Here is a 10,851-nt window from a genome sequence, read left to right on the forward strand (position 1 = left end):
ATTGTTATCAACGTTATGATAGTAGACAAACATATAGGTGATAACACAATACGTTTGTTATCAGCAGTTTGAGTGTTAAAAGTCACATCCGGAGGTTCAAGTGAGGAAAATACAACATGGTGGAATTCGGCTAAAATTCCAGATTTTGAGAGTCTTTTAGTAAGTACGTGTATGATAAAATTACACGTCGCAGGATGTAGAAACCTCGCATTTATTTCATCATCTTAGCTGTAATAGTTAGTGGATTTTAGCTCAGGTCTAGAAAGACTGGGTAAAAATGCAAACATTACAGTAAAGCTATTAGATGACAGTATAAATTTTTTATAAAAGGTCGCCAAGGTCACAGGTAACATTAGGTATTGTTTTAGCCAATTTAAAATTGGCCGCAAAATGACAGATATGACTTTCCACCTGGAAACATGTTGGCTTCAGTCTACAAATGATTTATTAATCGGTATACTGAACGATAAAAAGGAAGTTTTACTTTTAATTTTATTAGTACTTTTTTAACTGGCTAACTTATAAAAATTCGAAATATACGGCATCTGGCTTGACAACTGCGTGAATGATACGTGCACATATTTTTCACTTTAAATATCCTGCATTTATTATCTTTTGTTTGTTTTGGGTTTAACGCCGTTTTTCAACAGTATTTCAGTCATGTAACGGCGGGGCATTTATTATCTAGACAGAGCTAGAAAGCATAACATGGAAATAGGATTTCATTTTATTACATTTAACAATCTGTTTATAGAGTGAAATAGTGTGAACTTCGTTTGTCAGTCGTAATCCTCAGCATACTATATATCAGTGCAGTAAAAAATTTATCTACCTATGTTACCAGCTATACAGGATAAAACAGTAATGCATTTATCAGCCCAGAGCTTATTTGCTTCGATTTTCTATATATTTTCCCCGTATTTTGACGCATATATCAAGTAGCAGAGATTGTTCTCTTTCCATCAGAAGCTTTTTTCAACATGTTTTACCTTGTGACATTCTGTCGATTCAACTTTTGGAAAAATATTCTGTTTGCTGACGAAATTCACTACAAAAATGTCACACTTTCACTTGGCATTCCTTGATTAATTTTGTTCTTTTCACGTTACTGACCACTGTAGTAATTATGCATTTTTTATGCCTAGAGGTAGAAAGTGCTTAGAGTACATACTTACCTAGCCTACAATAAAGTTTTGGCGGAGTTGTCTCTACAGTCGAATACCGTTACCTCGATATTCAAGGGACTGTAAAAATTGCATCGACGTATCCGAAGTTCGACGTCACATTCAGTCTTGAAAATTGCCTTTTTCCTTGCTGACTTGAAGTCATAGAGTTTAATGGACAGAAACACTGCAAACACTGAAATCAGGTACGCCAGTGCTTGCAGTTGGCAACGGTGAGGTTACAAACTGTACAAACTGCAAACTGCCCCGTGTCACAACACTAATACATGCATCATAATAGTCCAGAATATTTGGGATAATTGAAATATATGCTAATTCTTTTTCATTATCATTGTCATATACCTTTAAAGTTGGCTCAATAATCTTTTGTTGATCTGGTTTGCTGGTGTATATCATATATGAACAGTTAGCATAGTTCGCAAGTACCAATGGCAAGATCAGCTACTTTGATTGGCGGGTATCCATCATTCTTATTATTTTCAACTTCAAACAATTATTCAGCAACAATATTTTCTTCTTTTTTCGGAACCATACTTGTCTATAAGAAACCCCATATCCACTGTATGTTCTTCCAAGTGGGTACACAGTTATTTTCTTAGCTGATTCTGATATAAGGTTTGAATAGCATGCTGCTTGGAAAAAAAATCTTTGGACTCATTATCCCATTTAAGTCCTTCATCATTTAAGAATCGGCCTAAACATCTTTCGTTTGCAGCTATACACGTTTGTCTCATTATTTCTTTATTATAACTCAACGTCTTCAAGTGCTCTACGTCTGCCTCTCTGTAACAATGATGTTGAATACTTGATACTTCTTTGCGCTGTTTCTTGGTTGTGTGTGATAATTTCTTCGACGTTAATTAAATAATTTCTTCACAGTGTCCTTCCATGTGTTCTTCACCAGCTTTTCCTTTAGAACGCTTTTCACTGAATCTGACAACTGGAAATAATATTCTGTGTCTTTAGAATTTAAATCTTTCGGTTTCGGCATATAAGTCTTGTCTCTGTCACTGTTATCGTGTTGAAAATATTTGCCCGCATACACATACTTAGTCGAATGTTTTCGTGGCTTCCCTTTATTTTTGCTGCCGGAATCCTAAGATGGTAAACGATCTGTTATTTTCCTTCTTGCGTGGGTGCGTTTGTGTGCTTGTGGGACTAAAACGGTACCTTACTGTTTTCTTTGTGTTCCTTTCCCCCACCAACCCCAGATTTGCCCCTTACCATTTTCTTCCCCTCCTTCTACATTTAGCATAAATTAATATGTACTTGTTGGATGTTTGAAGCATCCCGTCTGAAATATTTTTCCATTACAGCTTCTTTTTGTTGTGGGCTTTTTGTTGTGGGCCTACTTTGCAAATTCATATCTCTGGGGCTGTGTTTTTAATACTCTGTGCTTCTGAGAAGTCTACCCTTACATATTATCTTTTGTTAGAACTGGTTATAGACTTTTTCTGGTTAGTTTATGCTTCGATTATTTCGTTTCCTAATGGCCATTTCCCTAATAGTTTCAATTCATGTTTGCTATGTATATACTTGTATATTTGTAATATAAATTTATGATATATAAAACATACCTTTTCTTTTCCCTGGTATATTTTACAACATTTTGCACCCTTATTAACCACAAAATGACCAGATAATATCATTTTTGAAAACAAAACACACACCCCTAAAAGTTGACATACCATGTTATCAACACCAATTTGCACCTTCTGAGTTCAAAAGACAGCTTTTAAAATGTATCATTGGTAATTGAGACAATCTGGTATTTAAAAATTGCAGATATTGTCCTTTATCTCACAAAACCAAAAACAATTAGCCCTAGATATCACAGTTTGGCAGATGAAACGTGGCAATATTTTACTAGTAAACATTTTGCATTTCCAGATGCTAGGTTCTGGCATTTTGAGGAAACAAATATGATCCTTTAACGTGAATGCTATAGGATATTACTACCAAATGCTATGTTCTGATTTAAATGTATATACCATATACTTAGATGTTAATGAAAGCCAAAACATTGTATGGGTAAATGATACAGTCTGGCATGATATTTTGCCACATAAACTGAGAAAATTCATAGTATCTATATCTGCTTGGTTCTGGCCGAAGAAAAGATCTATATTTTGAGATACGACATTTGATCTTTGATCAATAACTTAAAAAATAATAAAGATCTAGCGCTCATATTTTGACACAGTATGTATTTCAGATGTCAAAAACAGAAAATGCGAAAACCCAAATTTCAGAAAATTTAGTAGATACCACCCTCTGGTTTTCAACAGACGATAATTGTGCCGTGCCATGAGAAAATCAACATAGTGGGTTTGCGACCAGCATGGATCCAGACCAGCCTGCGCATCCGCGCAGTCTGGTCAGGATTCATGCTGTTCGCTTTTAAAGCCTTTTGCAATTAGAGAAACCTTTAGCGAACAGCATGGATCCTGACCAGACTGCGCGGATGCGCAAGCTGGTCTGGATCCATGCTGGTCACAAACCCACTATGTTGATTTTGTCATGGCGCGGTTCATATGCCTGTTGATATTAAAATTGCAGATATCTTAGTAAATTAAATCTTAGAGCAGAGAAAGCAACCTAGCAGACTTGGTTTAATTGCTATATTAACTGTGCAATACCCCTACAATATATTTCGATAATGCAAATTATACATCAATTCAGTGGCCTCCGTGGTGGACAGTTCGAATTCACGTTGTACAGTTTAGAGTTCCGAATGTTTAGTTCTATAAATTATAGATACATTTAAATGTTATCTATTATACAGCTATAGCCAGTAAATGAACTAAATAACTTAATTTGGTGTAATATAAAATTGTCTTTTAGATCCTAAATACATTTTAAGCACTGTACATACAACACTGCTCCAGGCCGTCCCCCAAGTCGTGTCAACCACTTGTTCTTCCGAGTCATTGTACATGCTAGTGACAGCGTTGTTAAAACCTGAAAGGTAATTTTCTTTTGAATATATTCTTATTCGAAGTGTTTATTACAATGAAAACCACATATATGACATAGGCGGTCGTTGTTTTCTTTTTTTTTTTTGCAGAACAAGCTTCGAGTATCAAACTCGACTATCGTCTCCTACAGAGTATAAGCTGATTAAGTTTATATTTTACAACCCATAGAATCACTCTTAGCCGTAGATCTTTTGTGTTGTTTTTTTCAAAAGATACGTTTTAATGCTTGAAATCTAATATTAGACGGGGTTTTCCATACTTTCTTACTAATTTAGAAAAACAAAAGAAAAGAATAAATACTGATAAGGTTACTCCGTAAGAAAGAAGTATACGATAATGTAGTGCCCATAAAAGTGTATAACAAAGCAACTGTACATAGAACTCCATGATGCTTTCGAATTATTTGCCTTTCACTACAGTTGTGACCTCAAAACCACACTTAATGCATGTATTCATTTAATGTGAAATTCGGTAATTCTTCCCAGATGCCTGCAAGAGCAATAAGTTTACTCGATGAACAGACCACAATTACTAAACCTTGAATACTGCCATAGATCCTACATTTTTCAAATTATTCAAATAGGTATGTACACCAGTTTCGTCTGCGAAGGGTGTTCCAAATTTATTGAAAAATAATGAAGGATATTTCAAAGATTTCGTTAACATAATTATGTGATATATGCATATTTTATAATACGTGGCAGTTTTTCTTTGACATTTCGGTTCGAACTAAACTTTTATTTTAACTGATTGGGGCATGCTTATACTAATCAAACCCAACTAAATCTTTGACTACATACAGAGTACAGCTGTACCCGATTTTACATGGCATATTCCAGTCTCACGCTTGATTATTTACCCATTTTGCTGCACTTTACTATTCATATTTCAGTACTTATAAACATAGTAGCTTTTGTGCGTCGATTTGAAACGTATATAAAACTCTCTGAAATTACGTTTCTATGAAATGATAAAATGTAATGTTTCTTTACTTAAATTATTTTATATTACCTTATAGTCCCCTCTCCCCTCCCCTCCTTCCAAAAAGTACGTAGGTTACTTAACAAATTCTACGTAAGATACCCAATGAAACAAGGGTAGACTTCTCCATGGGATAAATATCCGTTTGCAATGGGTAATTATTATTACTATCTCATTTGTTAAAATATATCGTTACTATCCCCGGTACACATTTAGTTCTCGCTTGTGCAGTAAATTATTTACTTTGACTATCTTCCGTAAACATTCATGTCTCCAAAAAGTATGATCACTTTTTTGGGCAATATCTGTTGTACTTTTCAGCCGTGATCCGGATCATGAAGTCGGCACAGTGGTAAGAGCAGTATAGGGGACGTCCCCCATACTACTGGTAAGTATGTTTATTTGCTATTCGGCAGGCTAAAAAGTGCGACGAAAATTGAACAAATTATATGAGATAGTAAAATGATCTAGCTATTTAGCTAAGTGCAACTGTTCCCTGTACAATAAAATCTTTAGCACAGGAGTTTCCAGTATTTAGGCAGTACATACACGAACGGTTTTGAAAGAGAAAAGCATTCAATATTGAAGGTCTACAAGTTTTCTGAAGCCACCACAAAAACAGTCTTTACTGCATTCTAATAATAATTAAATGTTCGTTTTACACACAGCTGCAGTAACACTCAGCTGCAGTAACATCTTAATAATAAAGACGTTTGTATAGCTAGTTTAATACTTACTGATGGAATTAATAAGTAGTAATGAAAAGAGATTCGGGTATCTTTGATATACATTCTGGCCTGAAATAACAAAATAATATACATTTAGGATGATGATAGCTTGGTAATTCATTATTACCGTACATATAGCATAATGTTGCAAAAGGTTTCTTGGGCCTTAATTACAACAGCATCTGTAATGCTCAAAGTATTATCATTTACAACAGACAGAACACATTACAGTTATTTCCGAGTGTAACAAGACGATGCAACTGATGGTGTTATGGTGTTAACAGGCATGTGCTCTGATATGCCAATAATTTCAGATTTCTTTTGTAAGAAGCTTAAGAGGAAGCCCTCATTCGAAATCGTAAGAAAAGAGCTGTTTGTATAATACAATAACCATTATCTTTTAATAATCGTCGGCATATCATAAAGTAAAATCTTACAGTTCCGTTATGTTATCCCTTCTACCGCCAGTAGTCTTGTAAATGAGGTTCATGAATTGAAGGAACTCTGTCATTTCTATGTTTTGGTCTCAGATATATATACAAATTAGGAGTCTGTAAATATCAGTATAAATATGGCTCGTTGTCACCCTCGTATGCAGTATGTATGGAAATGTAGTTCTTCACATAGTAGGTTCTTACGCCTTCTTTGAAACTGTAACCCTAAAATTTCGAAGTAATTTAGCCTTGATACATAATATATTGTATCTAACTACAGAATTTTAGTTTCGTGCATAAACTTTTTAGAAGCCAGAAAATTAATATAATTATGACAAAAAAACTATGATCTTGTATAAATACGCGTACCTTGGGGGATGATTGCTGAGCATCTGAAGTCAATGTTTTTTTCTTTTCAATGGGTCCTCCGCGAAGTTTTCTCGCAGAATCTAATATAAAATAACATGATAAAATGATAAAAGTAACTATTTTCAATATATATGGATTTTTTCACGTCCGAACGTCGCCAATTTTAAGCTATACAGTAGTAAACTTGTTCAACCGCCGGAAAAGAACTATCGTAGCAAAATTAGAGCCGGAAATGTTTGAAAAATATCCATTGGTTTACACCATAAAAACAATTTTTAAAATAGGCTGTGTAAGATTTTCGTGTATTATCTGCTCTACTTTGTAATATCATCTGATGTAAATCTTTAGCCAGAAAATTTAGTTTGGAATTTTCTCTGAAATTGTTTAACGTAAACAGACGTGAATATCTCTGTTGATAAATTTGTTATAGGATATATCAGTAATAAACTTAAAAAATCTGAGTACTGTTTTTATTCCTGTTTGGCGCCATATAACCTATACTGTGTTGGTGCGCCGTAAAGCCCAAATAAATAAATAAATAAATAAATAGAATACTGTTGTTTTTTTTTTTTTCAAAATGAACATAAAACGACTATCTAATAATTTCAGTTATCACTAAAGCTAATATTTGGCTCTCTCACTAATCTTTTTAGCTTTCAAGGCTCCTGTGACCACTATTTCCAGATTACATTAGATCTCACTATTTCTAGATTTCATTACATCTAACATTTTTAGCAAATAAGGCTGCTGAGACTCTTATTTTCAAATTACTAACATATGTAGCTAATAAAGCTACTGTTACAATTTATTTCAGGTTTTCATAGCTTTGTAGCTATTAAGGCTCCCGTGACCTCTTACGTTAAACAATAATTAAAGCTTAAACCTTCTTAATGAAAGAAAGCTTCTTGGGACCTTTTATTTTCAGTTACTTAATTACTTAATACTTTTAATGCAATGCCAAAAAAAAAAAAAAAAAAAAAAGTAGAAATAGCAGATATGTTAACACTATAGTTTACCAAATATTATCCTACCGGAAAATGAAGACAATATGCGCATCTCCTCTTGGGAGTGAAGTTTTCTTTGAAGTTTCGATGAATTCCGGTCAGGACAATATGCGCACTTCCTCTTAATAGTAAAGCCTCCTGAAGTATGGCTAAATTTCAACCAATGGTGGCTGAAATATCCTCCGGACAAAATTATACTACAGTAATACTACAGTATGCTGAATAATCAAAGAGCAATAACTGGGTAAAAAAACAAAAACAACATTCAATTGAAACACGGAGACAATATGCGCATCTCCTCTTGATAGTGAGCTTCCTATGAAGTTTCGCTAATTCCAACGAGTATTTGTTGAGAAATACTCCGGACAAGAATTGCGGGACTGATGGACGAAGCGGCGACTATAGGCTTCCCTTTGGGGGAGGATAATAAATCTCGAATGACACATTTTATTACTTTCGAAAAACTCTCTTAAAATAATCTCTATTATTTCCTTAAAAGGAAATTTTTGAGTTACGTTATGATCCCGATTTCAAATACATCATTCAAACAGCATTCAATGAAAGTCCCATACACATGTGTATAACAAACGCGAGATTACTTGTCATATCAATGCCAAAGTCGGAAAATATTCAAAGCAAACGCTTAACCTCTTCAACGCCACGCTGACACACTGGCAATCCAGAGGTCCGTGGTTCAATCCTGGTCCAGGCACTGGAAAAATCTGAGATGCTCTTGCGTTTCATCAGCCTTACCACGAGAATAGTACTGGTTCTTCTTGTATCGGTGCTATACGCCGGGCAAATTAAAGAACCAGACTGTCTATTTGCAATGAGCTAGACTAAATAAGCACAATACTTTCTCAAATAGAAACTACTGAACCGCATGGAGTAACATATTTATTCTGTTTTGTTATTTCAAATATCTTAAGGACGCCAATATGATTGTTTTAAGTATCTACAGAGAAATGTCCTTTTAAGTATCAAAAAAGAAAAGAAAAGCTGTTAAAAGGTAACTCTGTGCTCCAAATGGTGCATAAAGGGGTTGGGGGGGGGGGGGGGGGGGGGGGGGGGGGGGGGGGGGGGGGTCCCAGTTAGGTGTCTGCGCAAAATGTTTTTTGATTTTATTTATATTTTGTGGTAATATACGCACATGTATAAAGTTTCATTAACAAGTGTTGCTGTTACCAATTTTGACTTACTTTTATAGATATTCACATTTAAAGTGGGTGGGGTAATCTGACATGTGACCAGCCAGGAACACAATTTCTGTTATTTTTTCAAAAATGGTTCTAACTTTTTACCTCAAACTTTCATGATAAAATAACTATGCAATGGACATTCACACAACATGTTGCATTTTAAATTGTACTGAATACTTTTTTTCAGCATAGAGCCACAAAGTGGTCTAATCAAATTTACTGATTTTCAATGGACGAACTTTACCAAGAAGCTAAAACATTTTTGATTAGTTGAGATATTAAGGTGTTATTTTCAGCAGATATTGTAAACTAAATAAACATAAAAATGACAGTATATCAGTATACTCTGATTAATATTGGAAGAGTGGTACACTCTCAAACTGTGTAAAAGTGGGTGGGGTAAATAAATATTCGAAGCAACACTACAAAAATTGTGCAGTTGTTACGAAATGGCCACAGATTATCTATTACTATCTTAATTGTGCCCCCATGAGTGGTTGGGGCATATAGATTTGCTCTTGTCCGTGCGTCCGTCCGTCAATTCGTCCGTGCGTCCGTCCGAAGTTTGTGACACGCTTAGATCAAAAAGTATTTAATATAAATTGATGAAACCTTGGAAGAGTCTTTATCATGATATGAACTTGCACACCTTCTATTTTTCGTCTGGCTCCGTCCCCTAATTTTAGAGTTACTGCCCCTGAAACAGTAAAAAATGCACATTTTCACCCTGTGACACGCCTGGCTCAAAAAGTATTTGATATAAATTGATGAAATCTTGCACGAGTCTTTATAATGATATGAACTTGCACACCTCCTATTTTTCGTCTGGCTCCGCTCCCTATTTCTAGAGTTATGGCCCCTGAAATAGTAAAAATTGTACATTTTCACCTTGTGACACGCCTAGCTCAAAAAGTATTTGATATAGATTCATGAAACCTTGCATTAGTCTTAATCATGATATGAACTTGCGCATCTCCTATTTTTAATCTGGGTCAGCGCCCTATTTCTAAAGTTATGGCCCCTGAAATAGTCAAAAATGCACATTTTTACCTTTTGACATGCCTAGCTCAAAAAGTATTTGATATAAATTGATGAGTGTTTATCATGATATGAACTTGCGCATCTACTATTTTTTATCTGGGTTTGCCCCTATTTCCAGAGTTATGGCCCCTGAAATAGTAACAAAATGTACATTTTTACCTAATTATGTGCCTTACCCAGAAGTATTCTCGGTGCCTTACTCAGAAGTATTTAAATGTAACTTCATGAAACCTTGCTTGAGTCTTTATCATAATGTGACCTTTGCACACATGGCACTTCTTGAGAATTTTAGCATTTATTACAGAGTTATGGCCCTTGAAATAGCTAAAATAGTGGATTTTTTGTTTGTGATGCTCATAGCTCAAAAAGTATATCGTATAGAATAATGAATCCTTTCCATAGTATTTTTTTAGGCTATACCCCATTAAGACTGAAAACATTTGAATTATTTCCACTTATATGTGACAAATGTACCATGCGGGGGGAGGGGGACACCCTGTGTCCTACAGACACATTCTAGTTTTATTAAATAAAGACTTGGTTGATAAATTATAACAAAATTTGTTCACTTTAATAAGACTTTATACATGAGTGCCGTGGAAAAATCAATGCAGAAAATTTAATGTTAATTTGAACAATAGCTTTCCTCAAAATATTCCGCCTCAGGCAAAACCTTTTGTTAAATACGTTGAGCTTTCAGGGTTAATTTGGTTTGTCTACATGTCATGTTCAAGGTCCATGCTTTTTCCATGACACACATGTATAAAATGGGATTTTTTTGTTAAAATTTATCAATCAATGTTGTATTTAATAAAATTAAGATAGTAATAGACAATCTGAGGCAATTTCTTAACAACTGCACAATTTTTGTAGTGTTGCTTCGAATATTTATTTACCCCACCCGCTTTTTCCCAGTTTGAGAGTGTACCACTC

General features: G+C 34.6%; 1 long non-coding RNA gene across 1 annotated transcript; it reads right to left on the bottom strand.

Annotated features, from left to right (window-relative positions):
* Positions 1-5,878: 5,878 nt before the first annotated feature.
* Positions 5,879-6,754, bottom strand: LOC128558818 (uncharacterized). The gene is made up of 3 exons (XR_008371945.1): positions 6,675-6,754; positions 6,309-6,530; positions 5,879-5,940 (listed from the first exon to the last, which is right to left on the bottom strand). It is a non-coding gene; the product is annotated as an uncharacterized LOC128558818 (long non-coding RNA).
* Positions 6,755-10,851: the final 4,097 nt, after the last annotated feature.

The sequence above is a fragment of the Mercenaria mercenaria genome, chromosome 7 (assembly GCF_021730395.1).
Source record: "Mercenaria mercenaria strain notata chromosome 7, MADL_Memer_1, whole genome shotgun sequence".
Taxonomy (NCBI): Eukaryota; Metazoa; Mollusca; class Bivalvia; order Venerida; family Veneridae; genus Mercenaria; species Mercenaria mercenaria.